The 24,377-nt window shown below is 35.8% G+C and overlaps 1 protein-coding gene across 8 annotated transcripts in view; it reads left to right on the forward strand.

Annotated features, from left to right (window-relative positions):
* Positions 1-24,377, forward strand: part of LOC137398569 (uncharacterized) — a 237,926-nt gene that overhangs the window by 51,308 nt on the left and 162,241 nt on the right. Inside the window, exons 5-6 of one of the 8 annotated variants that reach the window (XM_068084717.1) lie at positions 889-943; positions 15,032-15,071. The exons of 4 other annotated variants lie outside the window; for them this stretch is intronic. The gene's annotated coding sequence lies outside the window, so the exon portion shown is untranslated. Of the gene's footprint in view, positions 1-309; positions 446-888; positions 944-1,929; positions 2,006-15,031; positions 15,072-24,377 lie in introns of those variants that run through there. 3 more of the 8 variants (XM_068084718.1, XM_068084716.1, XM_068084714.1) reach the window with 3 other exon arrangements.

Genomic DNA, 24,377 nt, shown 5'->3' on the forward strand with positions numbered 1-24,377 from the left:
GTGCAACTCTGGTTCTTTGAAATTAGCATGCAAAGTTGTCAGCAGTGGGCAACTCCGAAACCACTTGACACATGGACTCACAGTGATAGTCCTGGACATATAAATGGTCAGAGAACAACCAGACAAGAGAATTTTGATCAAAACATGACCATTGCAGTTGATATAGAAAATCTCTTTTTATCTTTATTAAATCACTTTAGTAAAATTCGAATTAACATGCAAATGCATTTTTTTGAAGGTAAAATGCTTTTCTCAGATCATTGAATCAATTTCCAATAGTAATTGTCAAATAAATCTATGTGCTTGTAGAATCTCGTAAGAGAAATTCAAAGGCTTAATGAGTTCATGGACACTAACAAATCTTCAGAACTAGTTCAAGAGATTGCTGAAGCTATCAACTTCACTAAGATGAAACAAGGATTGTACATCCAAGGTCATGATACCAACTTCTGGAAGTTGTAAGTTTAAACGAATCTGTGAATGTTACATTCGTAAAGCAAATTGGAAACTACTTTTAAGAATATGTTGATTTTTATGTACAGTAAATGAGGAAACAACGCCTTAAGTAATTTTGTATTTAATTTCCATTGTTTACTGGCTCCGACAGAGTTATAAACAATAAAGTGTATATATTACATCTATAGAGAGCATTTAAAATGTGGTTATATAGGAAACAAACTTTCAACTTTATATTTCAGGTTTTTAAAATAAAGCAGCAGCAAACATGTGCTTTTATGTTGTGTTTTCACTATCACTTAAATTGTTGTGTTGCCACCAAACGTTCTACAATTGGGAAGCTCTGTATTGACACATTTGTGTTTTCAGATTACGTGTACAATGTAAAAATCATTGCACTCATTGTACTTATACATTAGAACTGTTTTGTAGTTTTATACAGATGAGAAGACCATAAAAGGCACATCGGCACTTATGTGTAGAAAAGGTAAGACAACTTTATAGGCCGCTTGATACAATTTGGTTTTTAAACCTCACCCTATTGTTTAAAAAACAAGATATTTAAACACAAAAATTAGTCTTTCTATTATAATTGATTTAAGTAATTGTAATTGGGTGCCAACACTTTAAGCGACCCTTTTAATCCTAGTTATATTACCTCATATAAAACATTTATAGCAAGGGACAATGTCTCGGATGAACATTTTAATAAAGACCTTATTCATAGCTAGCCTAGGAATCGCGTTGAAGTACTCAAAAATGCAGTGGTGCAGTGATTAACATTCTAAACAGTGGAGTTCAAAACCTTAAACAGGTTGTTTTTATTTACTCCTGTAGTAAGGGAGACGATGTTTGCCCAAAACCTCTTAGTTAGGCCTTAGGAAAGTAATCCTTAGGGGGATTGTGACCTAAATCTATTAAAGTAGATCAAAAGATCTTGACCCAGCTTATGGCAAAATACGCTTCACTCACACTTGCTGAAATAAAAATTTTCAGCAATGGGTTGAATATTTAATACCTTTTACAACATACAGTCCCTATTTTCCTATTTTACAAGCCACAACAAAAGCTTTTGCATAAGATGATCCGGTGCAGAATGCGCACACATGCGCCTGCGTGTGTGTGCGCGTGTGTGTGTACATGTGTGTGGGTGTATGCATGTGTGTGTGTTATTGTGCCCGAACATTATGTGTTTCTAAATTTTTTAGCTTATTTTATCCAAACTTTCAAATCGAAAACAAAAATCTGAACTTCAGCCACATTTTTTACTTGTGCTTTCTGCCAGGTTGCTACAAAATTCGGTTTCAGAACAGCTTCCTATGAACTTTGCTTGGTTCCCATGAACCAGCCTTTTAAACACCCACCTGATGACTAATTGATTGTACATGAAACAAGTCTCAGGCGTCACAAGGCTTACAGCTAGAACAAAAAATAGAAAGTTGTCATCAAAAATCTAAATATTCATTTCTTCAGTATCAAGTGCTGATCTTTATAAAAGTCTCTCAACTTACGACTTTAGGAAATGTTTCAGGAACCACCTTTGCATAGGGGGTGGGGAGACCATAACCATGTTATTTGGTGATAGCTCTGAATACATAAAAAACTTTAAAGCTCTCTGCAAGATGGACTTGAAGATGCAACATGGTGAACTTGTTTCTTGTGAACAAACTCGATGATTACAATATCTTCCTTTTTCCAAGAGTGCTCAACACCCATTACATATTTGATTCAGAAACGTTGCAAATCCAGATAACTGTTCTCAGTAAGAGCTTCATACTTACTTGTTTAATCAAAGTTACACTTTAGTTAATCCATGGTAGCGCGCTGGTGGAGTGGAATGTTACAGGATCGAATCCTCTGTAATACAATCTGTTTTTCACCTGCAACGGCAGCTTTGGACAAAGACAGCTCTTATTATAGTAAAGGTTTGCAACTTAAGTAGGGCTTTTGTGACAAGAAGCAGTATGACATTGGTTTCTTTATAGCTGCCTGATAACATAAGAAACGATAGACTTTCTTTCAAAAGACATTTACATGCATATCACTTGTGGGAGCAGAATGTCTTTACAACAAACTTTTACATGATTTCCATGAATTTTATCAGAAAATATCAGCATTCTTCTCTTATTTGCAATTGTTTTTAATGTTTAGGGGGATCTGACTGCCAATATGTTTCCAGATTGATATCGAAAATAAGATCGCTGTTAAAATATTGAGACCAAGCGAACGAGTGATTATGTGTCTATAGTTACAAAGAGACTGACAAAACAGAGGCATGCAATGATGTAAGATTATATAATAGCTGATATGAACTATAGCGGCAATGACAACTACTGATATTAATTCACCAGTATTCTCCTTCTGAGTGCTTTAACTGAGATCTATAATTGTTAACAACACATCTTGAAACATCGTGGCTTAAACATCAAAACAATTACTAACCACCAAAAAATATTGCTATTTTCTGATAACTTCTACTATAATTTTGTGTGAGTTCATTTTTAATTACCAGTCTTGTTACTTGAATTAACCAGCTCAGATGTTATAAAGTTTAGCATCGCCATATGGTGTGTTTTAGCTGGTTTTTACTATGACAAGAACTGCATTCATCTGTCTGAGTAAAGCCACGGAAAAAGTGCAAAAAATATTCCCCCAAATGATTTGACTTTCCAAAATTTAGTTTACACACAACCACCTGAGCTAAACTTTCGCCTCTTAGAAATTCGGAATACTTATAACACGCTTATTATTTGGGTTATATCAACACACCTGATGATCTCTCATGGTACACTGGACTGACAGGGTATTAGCCTTTACTATAATAAGAGCTGTGTCTATCATTTATTAACACACTTGATGATCTCTCATGGTACACTGGACTGACAGGGTATTAGCCTTTACTATAATAAGAGCAGTGTCTATCATTTATCAACACACCTGATGATCTCTCATGGTACACTGGACTGACAGGGTATTAGCCTTTACTATAATAAGAGCAGTGTCTATCATTTATCAGCACACATGATGATCTCTCATGGTACACTGGACTGACAGGGTATTAGCCTTTACTATAATAAGAGCAGTGTCTATCATTTATCAACACACCTGATGATATCTCATGGTACACTGGATTGACAGGATATTAGCCTTTACTATAATAAGAGCTGTGTCTATCATTTACCAACACACCTGATGATCTCTCATGGTACACTGGACTGACAGGGTATTAGCCTTTACTATAATAAGAGCAGTGTCTATCATTTATCAACACACCTGATGATCTCTCATGGTACACTGGACTGACAGGATATTAGCCTTTACTATAATAAGAGCAGTGTCTATCATTTATAAGCACACCTGATCATCTCTCATGGTACACTGGATTGACAGGGTATTAGCCTTTACTATAATAAGAGCTGTGTCTATCATTTATCAACACACTTGATGATCTCTCATGGTACACTGGACTGACAGGATATTAGCCTTTACTATAATAAGAGCTGTCTCTATCATTTATCAACACACTTGTGGATCTCTCATGGTACACTGGACTGACAGGGTATTAGCCTTTACTATAATAAGAGCTGTGTCTATCATTTATCAACACATCTGATGATATCTCATGGTACACTGGACTGACAGGGTATTAGCCTTTACTATAATAAGAGCAGTGTCTATCATTTATCAACACACCTGATGATCTCTCATGGTACACTGGACTGACAGGATATTAGCCTTTACTATAATAAGAGCTGTGTCTATCATTTATCAACACACTTGATGATCTCTCATGGTACACTGGACTGACAGGATATTAGCCTTTACTATAATAAGAGCTGTGTCTATCATTTATCAACACACCTGATGATCTCTCATGGTACACTGGACTGACATGGTATTAGCCTTTACTATAATAAGAGCAGTGTTTATCATTTATCAACACACCTGATGATCTCTCATGGTACACTGGACTGACAGGATATTAGCCTTTACTATAATAAGAGCTGTGTCTATCATTTATCAACACACTTGATGATCTCTCATGGTACACTGGACTGACAGGATATTAGCCTTTACTATAATAAGAGCTGTGTCTATCATTTATCAACACACCTGATGATCTCTCATGGTACACTGGACTGACATGGTATTAGCCTTTACTATAATAAGAGCAGTGTTTATCATTTATCAACACACCTGATGATATCTCATGGCACACTGGACTGACAGGATATTAGCCTTTACTATAATAAGAGCAGTGTCTATCATTTATTAACACACCTGATGATCTCTCATGGTACACTGGACTGACAGGATATTAGCCTTTAATATAATAAGAGCAGTGTCTATCATTTATCAACACACCTGATGATATCTCATGGTACACTGGACTGACAGGATATTAGCCTTTACTATAATAAGAGCTGTGTCTATCATTTATCAACACACCTGATGATCTCTCATGGTACACTGGACTGACATGGTATTAGCCTTTACTATAAAAAGAGCAGTGTTTATCATTTATCAACACACCTGATGATATCTCATGGCACACTGGACTGACAGGATATTAGCCTTTACTATAATAAGAGCAGTGTCTATCATTTATCAACACACCTGATGATCTCTCATGGTACACTGGACTGACAGGATATTAGCCTTTACTATAATAAGAGCTGTGTCTATCATTTATCAACACACTTGATGATCTCTCATGGTACACTGGACTGACAGGATATTAGCCTTTACTATAATAAGAGCTGTGTCTATCATTTATCAACACACCTGATGATCTCTCATGGTACACTGGACTGACAGGATATTAGCCTTTACTATAATAAGAGCTGTGTCTATCATTTATCAACACACCTGATGATCTCTCATGGTACACTGGACTGACAGGATATTAGACTTTACTATAATAAGAGCTGTGTCTATCATTTATCAACACACCTGATGATCTCTCATGGTACACTGGACTGACAGGATATTAGCCTTTACTATAATAAGAGCTGTGTCTATCATTTATCAACACACTTGATGATCTCTCATGGTACACTGGACTGACAGGATATTAGCCTTTACTATAATAAGAGCTGTGTCTATCATTTATCAACACACCTGATGATCTCTCATGGTACACTGGACTGACAGGATATTAGCCTTTACTATAATAAGAGCAGTGTCTATCATTTATTAACACACCTGATGATATCTCATGGTACACTGGACTGACAGGGTATTAGCCTTTACTATAATAAGAGCTGTGTCTATCATTTATCAACACACTTGATGATCTCTCATGGTACACTGGACTGACAGGATATTAGCCTTTACTATAATAAGAGCTGTGTCTATCATTTATCAACACACCTGATGATCTCTCATGGTACACTGGACTGACAGGATATTAGCCTTCACTATAATAAGAGCTGTGTCTATCATTTATCAACACACTTGATGATCTCTCATGGTACACTGGACTGACAGGATATTAGCCTTTACTATAATAAGAGCTGTGTCTATCATTTATCAACACACCTGATGATCTCTCATGGTACACTGGACTGACAGGATATTAGCCTTTACTATAATAAGAGCTGTGTCTATCATTTATCAACACACTTGATGATATCTCATGGCACACTGGACTGACAGGATATTAGCCTTTACTATAATAAGAGCTGTGTCTATCATTTATCAACACACCTGATGATCTCTCATGGTACACTGGACTGACAGGATATTAGCCTTTACTATAATAAGAGCAGTGTCTATCATTTATTAACACACCTGATGATATATCATGGTACACTGGACTGACAGGGTATTAGCCTTTACTATAATAAGAGCTGTGTCTATAATTTATCAACACACTTGATGATCTCTCATGGTACACTGGACTGACAGGATATTAGCCTTTACTATAATAAGAGCAGTGTCTATCATTTATCAACACACCTGATGATCTCTCATGGTACACTGGACTGACAGGGTATTAGCCTTTACTATAATAAGAGCTGTGTCTATCATTTATCAACACACCTGATGATCTCTCATGGTACACTGGACTGACAGGGTATAAGCCTTTACTATAATAAGAGCAGTGTCTATCATTTATCAACACACCTGATGATCTTTCATGGTACACTGGACTGACAGGGTATTAGCCTTTACTATAATAAGAGCCGTGTCTATCATTTATCAACACACCTGATGATCTCTCATGGTACACTGGACTGACAGGATATTAGCCTTTACTATAATAAGAGCAGTGTCTATCATTTATCAACATACCTGATGATCTCTCATGGTACACTGGACTCACAGGGTATTAGCCTTTACTATAATAAGAGCTGTGTCTATCATTTATCAACATACCTGATGATCTCTCATGGTACACTGGACTGACAGGGTATTAGCCTTTACTATAATAAGAGCAGTGTCTATCATTTATCAACACACCTGATGATCTCTCATGGCACACTGGACTGACAGGATATTAGCCTTTACTATAATAAGAGCAGTGTCTATCATTTATCAACACACCTGATGATCTCTCATGGTACACTGGACTGACAGGGTATTAGCCTTTACTATAATAAGAGCTGTGTCTATCATTTATCAACACACTTGATGATCTCTCATGGTACACTGGACTGACAGGATATTAGCCTTTACTATAATAAGAGCAGTGTCTATCATTTATCAACACACCTGATGATCTCTCATGGTACACTGGACTGACAGGGTATTAGCCTTTACTATAATAAGAGCAGTGTCTATCATTTATCAACACACCTGATGATCTCCCATGGCACACTGGACTGACAGGATATTAGCCTTTACTATAATAAGAGCAGTGTCTATCATTTATCAACACACCTGATGATCTCTCATGGTACACTGGACTGACAGGGTATTAGCCTTTACTATAATAAGAGCTGTGTCTATCATTTATCAACACACTTGATGATCTCTCATGGTACACTGGACTGACAGTGTATTAGCCTTTACTATAATAAGAGCTGTGTCTATCATTTATCAACACACCTGATGATCTCTCATGGCACACTGGACAGACAGGATATTAGCCTTTACTATAATAAGAGCAGTGTCTATCATTTATCAACACACCTGATGATCTCTCATGGTACACTGGACTGACAGGGTATTAGCCTTTACTATAATAAGAGCTGTGTCTATCATTTATCAACACACTTGATGATATCTCATGGTACACTGGACTGACAGTGTATTAGCCTTTACTATAATAAGAGCTGTGTCTATCATTTATCAACACACCTGATGATCTCTCATGGTACACTGGACTGACAGGGTATTAGCCTTTACTATAATAAGAGCTGTGTCTATCATTTATCAACACACCTGATGATCTCTCATGGTACACTGGACTGACAGGATATTAGCCTTTACTATAATAAGAGCAGTGTCTATCATTTATCAACATACCTGATGATCTCTCATGGTACACTGGACTGACAGGATATTAGCCTTTACTATAATAAGAGCAGTGTCTATCATTTATCAACACACCTGATGATCTCTCATGGTACACTGGACTGACAAGGTATTAGCCTTTACTATAATAAGAGCTGTGTCTATCATTTATCAACACACTTGATGATCTCTCATGGTACACTGGACTGACAGGATATTAGCCTTTACTATAATAAGAGCAGTGTCTATCATTTATCAACACACCTGATGATCTCTCATGGTACACTGGACTGACAGGGTATTAGCCTTTACTATAATAAGAGCAGTGTCTATCATTTATCAACACACCTGATGATCTCTCATGGCACACTGGACTGACAGGATATTAACCTTTACTATAATAAAAGCAGTGTCTATCATTTATCAACACACCTGATGATCTCTCATGGTACACTGGACTGACAGGGTATTAGCCTTTACTATAATAAGAGCTGTGTCTATCATTTATCAACACACTTGATGATATCTCATGGTACACTGGACTGACAGTGTATTAGCCTTTACTATAATAAGAGCAGTGTCTATCATTAATCAACACACCTGATGATCTCTCATGGCATACTGGACTGACAGGGTATTAGCCTTTACTATAATAAGAGCAGTGTCTATCATTTATCAACACACCTGATGATCTCTCATGGTACACTGGATTGACAGGATATTAGCCTTTACTATAATAAGAGCTGTGTCTATCATTTAATAACGCACCTGATGATATCTCATGGTACACTGGACTGACAGGATATTAGCCTTTACTATAATAAGAGCTGTGTCTATCATTTATCAACACACTTGATGATCTCTCATGGTACACTGGACTGACAGGATATTAGCCTTTACTATAATAAGAGCTGTGTCTATCATTTATTAACACACCTGATGATATCTCATGGTACACTGGACTGACAGGATATTAGCCTTTACTATAATAAGAGCTGTGTCTATCATTTATCAACACACTTGATGATCTCTCATGGTACACTGGACTGACAGGATATTAGCCTTTACTATAATAAGAGAAGTGTCTATCATTTATCAACACACCTGATGATCTCTCATGGTACACTGGACTGACAGGATATTAGCCTTTACTATAATAAGAGCAGTGTCTATCATTTATCAACACACTTGATGATCTCTCATGGTACACTGGACTGACAGGATATTAGCCTTTACTATAATAAGAGCAGTGTCTATCATTTATCAACACACTTGATGATCTCTCATGGTACACTGGACTGACAGGATATTAGCCTTTACTATAATAAGAGCTGTGTCTATCATTTATTAACACACCTGATGATATCTCATGGTACACTGGACTGACAGGATATTAGCCTTTACTATAATAAGAGCTGTGTCTATCATTTATCAACACACTTGATGATCTCTCATGGTACACTGGACTGACAGGATATTAGCCTTTACTATATAAGAGCAGTGTCTATCATTTATCAACACACCTGATGATCTCTCATGGTACACTGGACTGACAGGATATTAGCCTTTACTATAATAAGAGCAGTGTCTATCATTTATCAACACACTTGATGATCTCTCATGGTACACTGGACTGACAGGATATTAGCCTTTACTATAATAAGAGCTGTCTCTATCATTTATCAACACACTCGATGATCTCTCATGGTACACTGGACTGACAGGATATTAGCCTTTACTATAATAAGAGCAGTGTCTATCATTTATCAACACACCTGATGATCTCTCATGGTACACTGGACTGACAGGGTATTAGCCTTTACTATAATAAGAGCAGTGTCTATCATTTATCAACACACCTGATGATCTCTCATGGTACACTGGACTGACAGGGTATTAGCCTTTACTATAATAAGAGCTGTGTCTATCATTTATCAACACACTTGATGATATCTCATGGTACACTGGACTGACAGTGTATTAGCCTTTACTATAATAAGAGCAGTCTCTATCATTAATCAACACACCTGATGATCTCTCATGGCATACTGGACTGACAGGGTATTAGCCTTTACTATAATAAGAGCAGTGTCTATCATTTATCAACACACCTGATGATCTCTCATGGTACACTGGACTGACAGGATATTAGCCTTTACTATAATAAGAGCTGTGTCTATCATTTATTAACACACCTGATGATATCTCATGGTACACTGGACTGACAGGATATTAGCCTTTACTATAATAAGAGCAGTGTCTATCATTTATCAACACACCTGATGATCTCTCATGGTACACTGGACTGACAGGGTATTAGCCTTTACTATAATAAGAGCTGTGTCTATCATTTATCAACACACTTGATGATATCTCATGGTACACTGGACTGACAGTGTATTAGCCTTTACTATAATAAGAGCAGTGTCTATCATTAATCAACACACCTGATGATCTCTCATGGCATACTGGACTGACAGGGTATTAGCCTTTACTATAATAAGAGCTGTGTCTATCATTTATCAACACACCTGATGATCTCTCATGGTACACTGGACTGACAGGATATTAGCCTTTACTATAATAAGAGCTGTGTCTATCATTTATTAACGCACCTGATGATATCTCATGGTACACTGGACTGACAGGATATTAGCCTTTACTATAATAAGAGCTGTGTCTATCATTTATCAACACACTTGATGATCTCTCATGGTACACTGGACTGACAGGATATTAGCCTTTACTATAATAAGAGCTGTGTCTATCATTTATTAACACACCTGATGATATCTCATGGTACACTGGACTGACAGGATATTAGCCTTTACTATAATAAGAGCTGTGTCTATCATTTATCAACACACTTGATGATCTCTCATGGTACACTGGACTGACAGGATATTAGCCTTTACTATAATAAGAGAAGTGTCTATCATTTATCAACGCACCTGATGATCTCTCATGGTACACTGGACTGACAGGATATTAGCCTTTACTATAATAAGAGCAGTGTCTATCATTTATCAACACACTTGATGATCTCTCATGGTACACTGGACTGACAGGATATTAGCCTTTACTATAATAAGAGCAGTGTCTATCATTTATCAACACACTTGATGATCTCTCATGGTACACTGGACTGACAGGATATTAGCCTTTACTATAATAAGAGCTGTGTCTATCATTTATTAACACACCTGATGATATCTCATGGTACACTGGACTGACAGGATATTAGCCTTTACTATAATAAGAGCTGTGTCTATCATTCATCAACACACTTGATGATCTCTCATGGTACACTGGACTGACAGGATATTAGCCTTTACTATAATAAGAGCAGTGTCTATCATTTATCAACACACCTGATGATCTCTCATGGTACACTGGACTGACAGGATATTAGCCTTTACTATAATAAGAGCAGTGTCTATCATTTATCAACACACTTGATGATATCTCATGGTACACTGGACTGACAGTGTATTAGCCTTTACTATAATATGAGCAGTCTCTATCATTAATCAACACACTCGATGATCTCTCATGGCATACTGGACTGACAGGGTATTAGCCTTTACTATAATAAGAGCAGTGTCTATCATTTATCAACACACCTGATGATCTCTCATGGTACACTGGACTGACAGGATATTAGCCTTTACTATAATAAGAGCTGTGTCTATCATTTATTAACACACCTGATGATATCTCATGGTACACTGGACTGACAGGATATTAGCCTTTACTATAATAAGAGCAGTGTCTATCATTTATCAACACACTTGATGATCTCTCATGGTACACTGGACTGACAGGATATTAGCCTTTACTATAATAAGAGCAGTGTCTATCATTTATCAACACACCTGATGATCTCTCATGGTACACTGGACTGACAGGGTATTAGCCTTTACTATAATAAGAGCTGTGTCTATCATTTATCAACACACTTGATGATATCTCATGGTACACTGGACTGACAGTGTATTAGCCTTTACTATAATAAGAGCAGTGTCTATCATTAATCAACACACCTGATGATCTCTCATGGCATACTGGACTGACAGGGTATTAGCCTTTACTATAATAAGAGCAGTGTCTATCATTTATCAACACACCTGATGATCTCTCATGGTACACTGGACTGACAGGATATTAGCCTTTACTATAATAAGAGCAGTGTCTATCATTTATCAACACACCTGATGATCTCTCATGGTACACTGGACTGACAGGATATTAGCCTTTACTATAATAAGAGCAGTGTCTATCATTTATCAACACACTTGATGATCTCTCATGGTACACTGGACTGACAGGATATTAGCCTTTACTATAATAAGAGCAGTGTCTATCATTTATCAACACACTTGATGATCTCTCATGGCACACTGGACTGACAGGATATTAGCCTTTACTATAATAAGAGCTGTGTCTATCATTTATCAACACACCTGATGATCTCTCATGGCACACTGGACTCACAGGGTATTAGCCTTTACTATAATAAGAGCAGTGTCTATCATTTATCAACACACTTGATGATCTCTCATGGTACACTGGACTGACAGGGTATTAGCCTTTACTATAATAAGAGCCGTGTTTATCATTTATCAACACACCTGATGATCTCTCATGGTACACTGGACTGACAGGGTATTAGCCTTTACTATAATAAGAGCCGTGTTTATCATTTATCAACCCACCTGATGATATCTCATGGTACACTGGACTGACAGGGTATTAGCCTTTACTATAATAAGAGCAGTGTCTATCATTTATCAACACACCTGATGATATATCATGGTACACTGGACTGACAGGGTATTAACCTTTACTATAATAAGAGCTGTGTCTATCATTTATCAACACACCTGATGATCTCTCATGACACACTGGACTCACAGGGTATTAGCCTTTACTATAATAAGAGCTGTGTCTATCATTTATCAACACACCTGATCATCATTCATGGTACACTGGACTGACAGGGTATTAACCTTTACTATAATAAGAGCAGTGTCTATCATTTATCAACACACCTGATGATCTCTCATGACACACTGGACTGACAGGGTATTAACCTTTACTATAATAAGAGCAGTGTCTATCATTTATCAACACACCTGATGATCTCTCATGACACACTGGACTCACAGGGTATTAGCCTTTACTATAATAAGAGCTGTGTCTATCATTTATCAACCCACCTGATGATATCTCATGGTACACTGGACTGACAGGGTATTAGCCTTTACTATAATAATAGCTGTGTCTATCATTTATCAACACACCTGATGATCTCTCATGACACACTGGACTCACAGGGTATTAGCCTTTACTATAATAAGAGCTGTGTCTATCATTTATCAACCCACCTGATGATATCTCATGGTACACTGGACTGACAGGGTATTAACCTTTACTATAATAAGAGCAGTGTCTATCATTTATCAACACACCTGATGATCTCTCATGACACACTGGACTCACAGGGTATTAGCCTTTACTATAATAAGAGCTGTGTCTATCATTTATCAACCCACCTGATGATATCTCATGGTACACTGGACTGACAGGGTATTAGCCTTTACTATAATAAGAGCTGTGTCTATCATTTATCAACACACCTGATGATCTCTCATGACACACTGGACTCACAGGGTATTAGCCTTTACTATAATAAGAGCTGTGTCTATCATTTATCAACACACCTGATCATCTCTCATGGTACACTGGACTGACAGGGTATTAACCTTTACTATAATAAGAGCAGTGTCTATCATTTATCAACACACCTGACGATCTCTCATGACACACTGGACTGACAGGGTATTAACCTTTACTATAATAAGAGCTGTGTCTATCATTTATCAACACACCTGATGATCTCTCATGACACACTGGACTCACAGGGTATTAGCCTTTACTATAATAAAAGCTGTGTCTATCATTTATCAACACACCTGATGATCTCTCATGACACACTGGACTGACAGTGTATTAGCCTTTACTATAATAAGAGCCGTGTCTGTCTTTTGAAGTCACCTTTTGAGGTTGCGCAACAGATTGCTTTGTTCAAGAATGAAACCAGTGACATTTGGCATACCAATCATACTCCCACATGCCCGTTTCATTCTCTTACCATAGTTTATAATTACTAGTATCCTTGGAGTCTGGTGTGTTGTGAGTGATCAGCAGGTGTAACGACTAAATGTACAATTATTCGAGAATGCCAGTTTGTCGTCAATTGGCTCAGTTGTTAGGGTCAGTCTATCATGCTAAAAGTTGCGGGTTCAAACCCTACACAGCACAATGTTTTTTTCTCTAATCTTTTGCAGTTGCAGGGCTTCTACCTCTAGCCACAAGCTTTGGCTAGAGGTTGGAGCAATTGGTAAAGTGGTTAGTACATCTGACTAAAATCTTGCGAAAAGCAATCTTACTTACATCAAACTGCAGTTTCGGCCAAACAGACAAAGCTGTTTTTATAGTAAACAATGAGCATATAGTTATTCTGTGTATTTTATTGACACGCCCTATAATTTTACATGTTACTGGAGTCTGCCAGGGTACGAGTCATTTACTGTAACACGAGTGTGCATGTCCTTCTACATGTATCTGTTAGAAGCTACCACCAGATGTAAAAATATTCTTTCCCACAAGATTTGAACTCATGACTTAATAACCCGACACTTTAACACTCACACCAATCAACTGCCTAAACATTTTATGGAATATTTGCGCACAGTCTTATTCTCTGTGGTTTATCAGCCCCCCTCATGAGCTCTCACAAATTTCTCACCGACGAAAAATATTTGTATTCAAGTTCAAACTGTCATATTATTAACTCTAAGTAATTAACAAGATCTGAAAATATAACTTCCTCTTTAATTTATATTATTGGTTAGAAACAGTTTCAGAGAATTATATATCGTTGTAGTTTTAAATTATTATAAATTTAGTTGTGTTCATTGTTACTCAAGCAGAATGGATAAGAATCATCTTATCACAACCTTCATTGTCAACTTTGCCTGTTTATTTCTATGTTTAGCTCTATGGATTTACCACGACTACATTATTTCTACTCTATCACTCTGTAATTTAGTTCTGAGAATTCTAAAGTACCTTTGCCTATCATATTTCCATATGAAGACTCCGATGGTGAGATTTTAAGATTGTGTAGTCTTAAACTACAGTAGTTGCCTTTCCATGCATGGAATTCTGTTATATCTCTTGAAAGTCACCAAAATCAATTATAATAAAATTAGATGCATAAAAATTTGGTTTAGTTCGCTACAGATGAAATTTTTGAACAAAAGCAAAATAGACAATTTTCTAAAGTTTTTGCATAAATAAATGTTAGCCAACAAAGAGCCCTTTTAAATAATTTACCATTGCAAATTTTTTTCCAATCTTTAATGGCAAGGAAAATTGCTTTCTCATGGATAAGGCAACTACTACGTTTTAATAACCTAACTGAGCTAGAAGTTATATTCATCATGATAAAATAATTCTAATTTTTCTTTGATACTAAGGATCTTCTGGAAGTTGAAAGTATAAATGAGTCGGTGGGTGTTACACTAGCGAGTCACCTTGAAAACTACTTAAAAGGCTACATTGATGTCTATGTAGAGTGGTTGAGAAAACAAATCCTATGGTAATCATGCATATCTCAAGTTCAAATTAGTCTTTGAATGTTACATCAACAAGGCACCTTAAAATCTACTTTCAATGCTCTGTGGATGTCTATGTAGAGTGGTTGGGAGAGCAACTCTTATAAGGAAACCTCTTTTGGGAAGTTAGTATCCAAATCTATTACAGTAGATAGTGAAATCCTGAAACTTGGCTTATGGCAAATTACGCTTCACTCATATTTTGTAAAATAAAAATGTACAGCAATGGGTTAAATCTTTAATACCTTGTTACACTGCATAAAGTACCACATACAGTCTCCATTTTACAAACAACAACAAAAGCATCTGCATAGGATGGTCCGACGCAGGAGATAATGAGAGCAAGATTTTTCAAAAAGTGTTTGGAATCGGACAAAGAAATAGCTCATGTAACCTGTTTGAGTTTCACTTTGCACAAAAACTGAGATGATAGAGCCTATAGAACTTTCTAAAAATAAGTCCTTCAAGTTTGGTAAATAGTTTAGACAATTCCCTTTGCCCTAGAAGTTATCTTTTCTTGAAGTAGCTTTTTCCTCAACTCGAAATGGCTTGTCACAAAACATATTTTATTTACTGGTATTGTGTATGAAGCGCCTATTTAAATGAAGTAGTTTTTGGCAGATAAATTTTGAGACCTGAAAAACAACTCCGTGGTTGCTGACAATGAGCTCTTCGATGCGTACTTATAGCAGTGAACCGGTGCAAAGGACATATTTTACCTATATGAGTAAATTTGTTAATAAAAGTCATTTGGATAGTGCATAAACGATTTTGTGTTTTATTTATTTTTGATAACATTTTCTGCTTGCTTACTCTCCATCAGACAAGGAAATTTAGATAGGTTTTACTTATAATATATATTTATGCAATAACTGGTATTTCGTAACAGTGATTAATTTGTACTGAAGTAATTGTTGTTAATTGGGTCTAGACTTTTGCTCAAGGCTAGTATTAGAGCTGAAAGAGATTGATAGCTGGCTAGGGGACTGTTTTTAAACTTTTTATAATGTTTTGCAAATTGTAGCCAAGAGCTATTCAAGATTCGATCACTATTGCTATTTATCTAGGTGTGGTGCCTGAGGAACCTTATTACTTTTTTAAATAAACTAACGTGATGTATTTTTTACTTTTGAGTTTACAGCCTTAAGTTTGTCTGAAAAAGAACAGCAAATTTTTCAAATTATAAAACTTATCCTACTTGATAAGTACCCAAATTAAAATTTGGACTTGTTTGAGTGTTTATGCTTAGTGTGTGCGCGTGAGTGTGTGTGGGTGCGTGTATGTGTGTGTGTTTGTGTGTGTGTGTGCGTGCGTGCGTGCGTGCGTGCGTGTGTGTGTGTGTGTGGGATGTATGCATGCGTGTGTATGTGAATGTGTAGGATAAATGTAATATTTGTTTGTATGTGCATGTTTAAGATGTGTGTATGTGCGTCTGTAAGGTGTGTAAGATGTATAAGATGTGTGTGGGTGTGTGTATGTATCTGTGTGTGTGCGTGCGTGTGTGTGTGTGAGTGCGTGCGTGTGTGTGCGTGTTTATGTGCATATGTGTGTATGTGTGTGCATGTGTGTGTGTGTGCGAGTGTGTACCCGTGCGTGTGTGTATGTATGTGTGTGCATATGTGGATTTGCGTGCATGTGTGTGTAAGTATGGGTGTGGGTAAGATGTGTGTAAGATGTGTGTAAGATGTGTGTAAGATGTGTGTAAGATGTGTGTAAGATGTGTGCAAGGTGTGGGTAAGACGTGTGTAAGACGTGTGTAAGACGTGTGTAAGACGTGTGTAAGACGTGTGTAAGACGTGTGTAAGACGTGTGTAAGACGTGTGTAAGACGTGTGTAAGACGTGTGTAAGACGTGTGTAAGATGTGTGTGCATGCCTATGGCTGCCTGTGCGTGTGTGTGCGTGTGTGGGATGTGTGTGTGTGTGCACGTGTGCGTGCATGTATGTGTGTGTATGTATGTGTGTATGTATGTGTGTATGTATGTGTGTTTATGCATGTATGTATATGGTAGCGTGTGCGTGCGTGTGCAAACATGTGCTTTATGTATTTCAACATTTTTTTGCTGATTTTTACCAAATTTCACCCTCATATGATCTTTTTTTTTGTGTGTGTGCGCGTGTGTGTGTGTGTGTGTGTGGGTGTGTGTGTGCTGTCTGATTAAAGACCCACCTGCCCGCTGTCTGATTTAAATACCCACCTGCCGCTGTATCATTAAATATCCACCTGCATGCTGTCCGATTAAACACCCACATGCGTGTTGTCTGATTAAAAACCCACCTGCGTACTGGCTGTGTAAATACCTACACCGTGCTGTCTGATTAATTACCCACCTGCATGCTGTCTGATTAAATACCCACAAGCGTGCTGTCTGATTAAAAATGAAATTCACCTCGATCATCACCAGGTTTACTGCTAACTGCTAGTAATTTTATGAAAATTTTGACCCCATATGAAACTGCATGTTAAAGAGTGGAATACAGAGGGGTTTAAATTTAACAAATAAATCAACTTATTTCAAGTATGAGAACAAATTTAAAAGTAGTCATCTAAGATCTAAATATTAACTACCTCTGTAACAAATGGTTATGTATATAAAGTTCTGTCAACTCACGAATTTAAAAAAAGAAATTAGGAACCAACTTTACATGGGTGATAATGACCACGTTATTTGAGTTTCCCTTAAACACATAAAGGTGTTTAAAGACTCTTCCTCTTTTTAAGAGTCCTTTACTCCCATTACTGGTTTGAGGCTTTTTCAGAGGTTTAGCAAAACTAGAAAACTGTTTGTCAGTAAGTAATTCCTATTTACCAATTTTAGCAAAAGTAAACTTGTGTTTAAGCTCAGTAAGTTGGTGGTAGCGCCAGCATAGCTGAATGTTCTAGGATCGAATCCTCTGCAAAGCAGTTATTTTTTTTAGATTAATACGTCTTGTTATGGTAAAACATCTCAGCTTTTGTAAGGCTTTTCTGACAACAAGCATTATGTCATTAGTATCTTTATAGCTGAATGTTAGCAGGTAAAAAGGTAGATTTTGTTAAAAAAAAACAACTAAATGCATATCAGCTTCTGGTTCTGAATGTCTTAACAGTGAACCTTTACACAATTTTAGTTTATCTTTTTAGGAAATATTGGAACTTTTCTAGTCTTTGCAATAGATTTTGATGTTTGAGGTTGTCTGACTGCCAGGAGGTTTAATGATTAAAATCAACACAAGGTAATTGTTGTTAAAATATTCACACCAAGTGAAACTGCTATTAAAGATCTGGTTGCGTCAAATTGGAGTTGATCTTAAAAGAAAGCATATTTTTTTCTATCAGTTGATATGTTGTTTGTTGTGTTAGGCAATCTCATTGCCAATATATTTGAAGTTAAAATCGAAAAAATCCGATTGCGGTAAAAACACTCAGGCCAAAAAAAACATGCCAAGACTTGCCCAAAACTATGTCACACGCGATTTATCAGTCAATGTATCTCGTATTCACATCGGCTATTTGCGAGAAAAGTCTAGTCCAACGGAGCTCTATTGGCATATATTAAATTTTGTATGTGCTCACGTTGGCTAGAATTAAATTTTAAATCCAGCTACAGATACATTATTATGAAAGTTTCAGAGGCCTCAAATAACGAAAATTGAAAATTTGTCTTACTCACTTTCTTCAAAAGCTGTGTAAACATTTGAGTACCGACTACCAAATCTACCAGTCTACGGTAATTCTGTCAAGCAAACTGTGTAGAATAAGGTATTTGTATCGGCACAGTTCCGGGACCCAATATTATTCAGCCTCCCAAAAGCTCCGCCCGCATTATGCCTGTCGCCTATCTTGGGGTGGGGCTGTCTATCATTGCTCACACCAAAAACCAGTTTCTTGCTACCGTAAGTAAAATAAGCAAGCTGCGTCTTTGAAAAGAATATACATAGGGATAGAGTTTTAAGGATGAGAAACCTGCTGCAAACTGGATTTGAACTCACATTCTCCAGCTCTGTGGACATCCATATACCATATTCAATTTGCAACAATATTCAATTCTACAATATTATTTTATTATATAATATTTACAAGCAAAAACATTTTTATCTCGGCATTTATCAATAAAATCAGGTTACCAGACAATTGCTGAGAAAGTCAGAAAATGCGTTTATGTCAGTGCCCCCTAGAAAACGCATAAATGCGTTTATGGCAACGTAAGGGTTATACAGTTTTGGTTGTGAAGTTGGTTGTTACCTATCTATTTTCTTCTTCTTGGGATTAGAGTGTGAAAGTCACGGCAGGAGGGACCTAGACGTCATTGATAGACTAAGAAACAATTGGCAGCAAGTGATCAAATTGAATTGTCGATCTCACCCACACATTTCAACCTGTGGTTTACAAATACGAACTATTCCCAAATTGAATTTTTTTCTTATTAGTGAACTGGACCTGAGGAATGTAATGTTTTTTCCACTGCATTTATTTTCACACCACTATATTTTCGCACTCATCAGAGTCACGAAATTAAGTTGCAGCGAAATTTTACTCTGTGTGCTACTCACGAAATTAAATACTAGCGAAATATAAGTGTCCTAGGGTAATATAATCTGTACTTTCTGTGTATGTGTGTATGTCCATTTCATCTAAACTTCACCCTCATATAATCTATACTTTCTGTGTATGTGTGTATGTCCATTTCATCCAAACATCACCCTAATATAATCTGTACTTTCTGTGTATGTGTGTATGTCCATTTCATCCAAACTTCACACTAATGTGCTCCGTGCTTCTCGCCAGGTGGCTAAAAATGTCTGGTTTCAAAATCCCGTCTGGTTGCCATGAAGCAGCCTCTTAAACACTCACGTGCTGACTCTTTGATTAAAAATGAAAGAAGTCCCGAGCATCATCTCGCTTACTGCTAGTTAGTTTATTAAAGTGTTAAGCTGTTATCTTGGCCGCATGCTACAGAGTGGAATACATGCAGGTGTAAATCTAACAAATAAATCAATTTGTTTTGAAATATTAAATCAATTTTAAAAATTGTCATAAAAGACCTACGCGTAAAGGTTAGTTACCTCTGTAACAAATAGTTATGTTTATAAAGTTCTGTCAATTTACGAATTTAAAATAATATTTTTAGGAACTAACTTTACATGGATTATAATGACCATGTTATTTGATGTACCCTTGAACACATAAAGGTGTTTAAAGACTCTTACTCTATCCAAGAGTGCTCAACTCCCATTACTTATTTGAGGCTTTCCAAGAGTCTTGGCAAATCCCAAAAACTGTTCTCACTCAGTTGCTTATATGTAAAGATGAACTTACACTGGCATAGTGAAATGTTCTAAGATCGAATCATCTGCAATGCAATATTTTTTGAAAGAAATGTGGTCTAATTACGGTAAAACATCTCAGTTTTGTAGGGATTTTCTGACAACAAGCAGCATGTAATTGGTTTATTTCTAGCTGCTTGATAACAGAAGAAAAGGTAGACTTAATTAAAAAAAAACATCTAAATGCACACCAGTTTTTGGTGCTGAATGTACCAATGGTCAACTTTTACACATTTTTAGTTTATTTTATCAGAAAATATTTGTACTTTTCTAGTCTTTGTAATTCATTTTGATGTTTGAGGGATCTGACTGCCATGACGTTTCATGATTAAAATTGACAAGAAAAATAATTGCATTTTAGTTATGTGAATTTTTTTATTTCTGTTTAAATTGCCGTACTATTAACTCTAATTAACAAGATCGGAAAAAGAAAAATTGTTCTTGAATTTATATTATTTCCTAAGACAGTTACAAATAATTATATATCTCCGTAGTTTTTAATTATTATATAGATCTTTGTTTATTGTTAAATTAACTAAATGTTTATAAATCATCTTATCACATCTGCCATTGTCCTCTTTGCATGGTTAGTTCTATGTTTAGCGCCATGGATTTACTACTAATAAATTATTTCTACTCTAACATTCTGCATTATAGTTCAAAGAAGGTTTGCCTATCCTATTTTGAGATTGAGTCTCAGATGGTAAAATTTTAATGATAGTCTTTAGCTACAATAAATGTTTTTCCATGCATCAATTCCTTTATTTCATTGAAAGTTACAAAAATAAGTTATCATGAAATCCGATGCATTAAAAATTTTGTTTTGATTGTTGCCAATGACTTTTCCTTAACAAAAGTGAAATAATTATTATTCTAAAGATCTGGTACAACTAACCATAGCCATCAGCAATTTTAGAAAATTTACTATTGCAATTTTTTTCAAATCAATGATGTTTTGTAGAATTGCTTTCTCATGGAAAAGACAACTACTAAATTTTTACTCACCTAACTCAGCTAGAAGTTATACTTCTCATGATAAAATAATACTTTGTTTTTCCTCCGAATTGTAATCATTATATGCAAGAAATTGACATATAAATTTAGATCATTTCATTATAAGTGTTCCATAATTTGGTTGTAAATGTGCAAACTTAAGCTAAAATCACTTTGCTTGGCTATTTAAATTTAATTTCGTAATTTAAACAAATCTTTGTTATGTAATTACACTAGGTAGGGTGCTCTAGCTAAAATCCCAATTTGTACTAGATGGTTGCTTTCGAAACTTACAAGTTCTCTAATTAATATCAGACAAAAGAAAGACACAAAATAATTTCAAGGTAATTCCTGTGAATTAGAGTCTACTGAGTCTAACTGCAAATTAGTGAGTTTAGTTTTGACAAGAAACTGAAATGTCATACTGTATGTTTTGTTTGGTTTGTAGTGGGACATGATTGGACAGTAAGTTGAAAAGATGAAATGAAAGACACTGAGCAAATATGCATGTATAAAAAGGTTTATTTCCATTTATTGTTGGAAGCATGGAACAAATGATGACGATGTGCTATTTAGAATCCTCTCAAAGTTTGTTGAGTACATGTGGGGGATAAAGAACCAGCCACACATTCACCTTGTTTATTATGAAGACCTTATTTTGGTAAGCATGGTCTGCTAAAGAGTGTCTCATTGTATTCAAATTTAGACTGATTGAAACCAACTTTGTGCTAGTGGTACTAGTGAGCAATGCTAAATCTATGGAAGAAGGTAAGATGACTCCAGTGTGATATTTTTTTGGAAAACTTCACAAGTAGTTTGGACAAGTTTGATGTGCAAAAGAGTGTACCATGGTATTTTCTTAGATTTGCTGGAGGCTAACTATGTGAAGGTGCTACTAGTAGGCTGTTATAACGCTACATAAGAGAAGATAACTCCAAGATGTTCTTTGTTTTGAAAACAGTCATTTTGGTAAGTTTGTCCTGCTAGCGAGTGTTGATTAGTATTTGCTTAGATCTGATTGTGGCTAAAATTGTGCTGGTGCTACTATAAAGCAATGCTTATTCTTTGGAAAAAGATAAGATAACCCCAACGCGCTATTATTTTGCAAATTTTTATAACGAGGTTGAAACTCAGAATTAGCTTAGAACTTGGAAACTATAAGTGTCTCTGCTGTTTGTTATGTTTTATTCTTGTTCGGTGCATGACCTGGAAACCAGGACTTACACAATGTTTCCATGCTTCAAATGAATTCGGATTTGCTTTCCTTCCAAATCATAGAAATGTGTCATATTTCTATGTTTAGCTCTATGGATTTACCACGACTACATTATTTCTACTCTATCACTCTGTATTTTAGTTCTGAGAATTCTAAAGTACCTTTGCCTATCATATTTCCAAATGAAGACTCAGATGGTGAGATTTTAAGATTGTGTAGTCTTAAACTACAGTAGTTGCCTTTCCATGCATGGAATTCTGTTATATCTCTTGAAAGTCACCAAAATCAATTATAATAAAAATAGATGCATAAAAAATTGGTTTAGCTCGGTACAGATGAAATTTTTGAACAAAAGCAAAATAGACAATTTTCTAAAGTTTTTGCATAAATAAATGTTAGCCAACAAACAGCCCTTTTAAATAATTTACCATTGCAATTTTTTTTCCAATCTTTAATGGCAAGGAAAATTGCTTTCCCATGGACAAGGCAACTACTACGTTTTAATAACCTAACTGAGCTAGAAGTTATATTCATCATGATAAGATAATTCTAATTTTTCTTTGAAATTATAATTGTTAGATGCGAGGAATTGAAAATTAGATCATTTCATTATAAATTTACAATAATTTGATTGTAAATGTAGAAACTTAAGTTTAAATGATTTTGCTCGGTCATTTAAATTTAGATTCATAATTTAAAAAAAATATTTGTTATGCACTTACACTAAGCAGGGTGGCCTAGCTGGAATCTCCACTTGTGCTAGAAGCTTTCTATTTAAACTCACAAATTTTCTTATTATTATCAAACAAAATAATAAAACACAAAATGAATTTTAAGGTATTTTCATTGAACTAGAGTCTACAGAGTCTAACTTCATATTAATGAGTTTGGTTTTGACTAGAAATTGAAATGTTATATATAATGATTTGGTTGGTTTGTAGAGGTGTATGAATGGCCAAAAATTAGAAAAAACTGTAAAATGACCCTGAGCAAATACATGAAAATATTTATCTACGCTGATGACGTGCCTTTTGAAAACTTTTTTGAGTTTTTGAGCACATGTAAGAGTTGAAGGATTAGCTACACATCCAGTTCATTCTGGTAAGTTTTGTTTGCTAACGAGTGGCTCATTGTATTTACTTTTAGCTGATTGAAGTCAACAATGTGGTGGCGCTACTAGAAAACAATGCTAACTCATTGGATGAAGAAAACTACAAGGTCTTAATCATTTAAAAACTTGATGAGGTTTTTGGTAAGTTTGTTT

Source organism: Watersipora subatra, chromosome 6, assembly GCF_963576615.1.
Source record: "Watersipora subatra chromosome 6, tzWatSuba1.1, whole genome shotgun sequence".
NCBI classification, from domain to species: Eukaryota; Metazoa; Bryozoa; class Gymnolaemata; order Cheilostomatida; family Watersiporidae; genus Watersipora; species Watersipora subatra.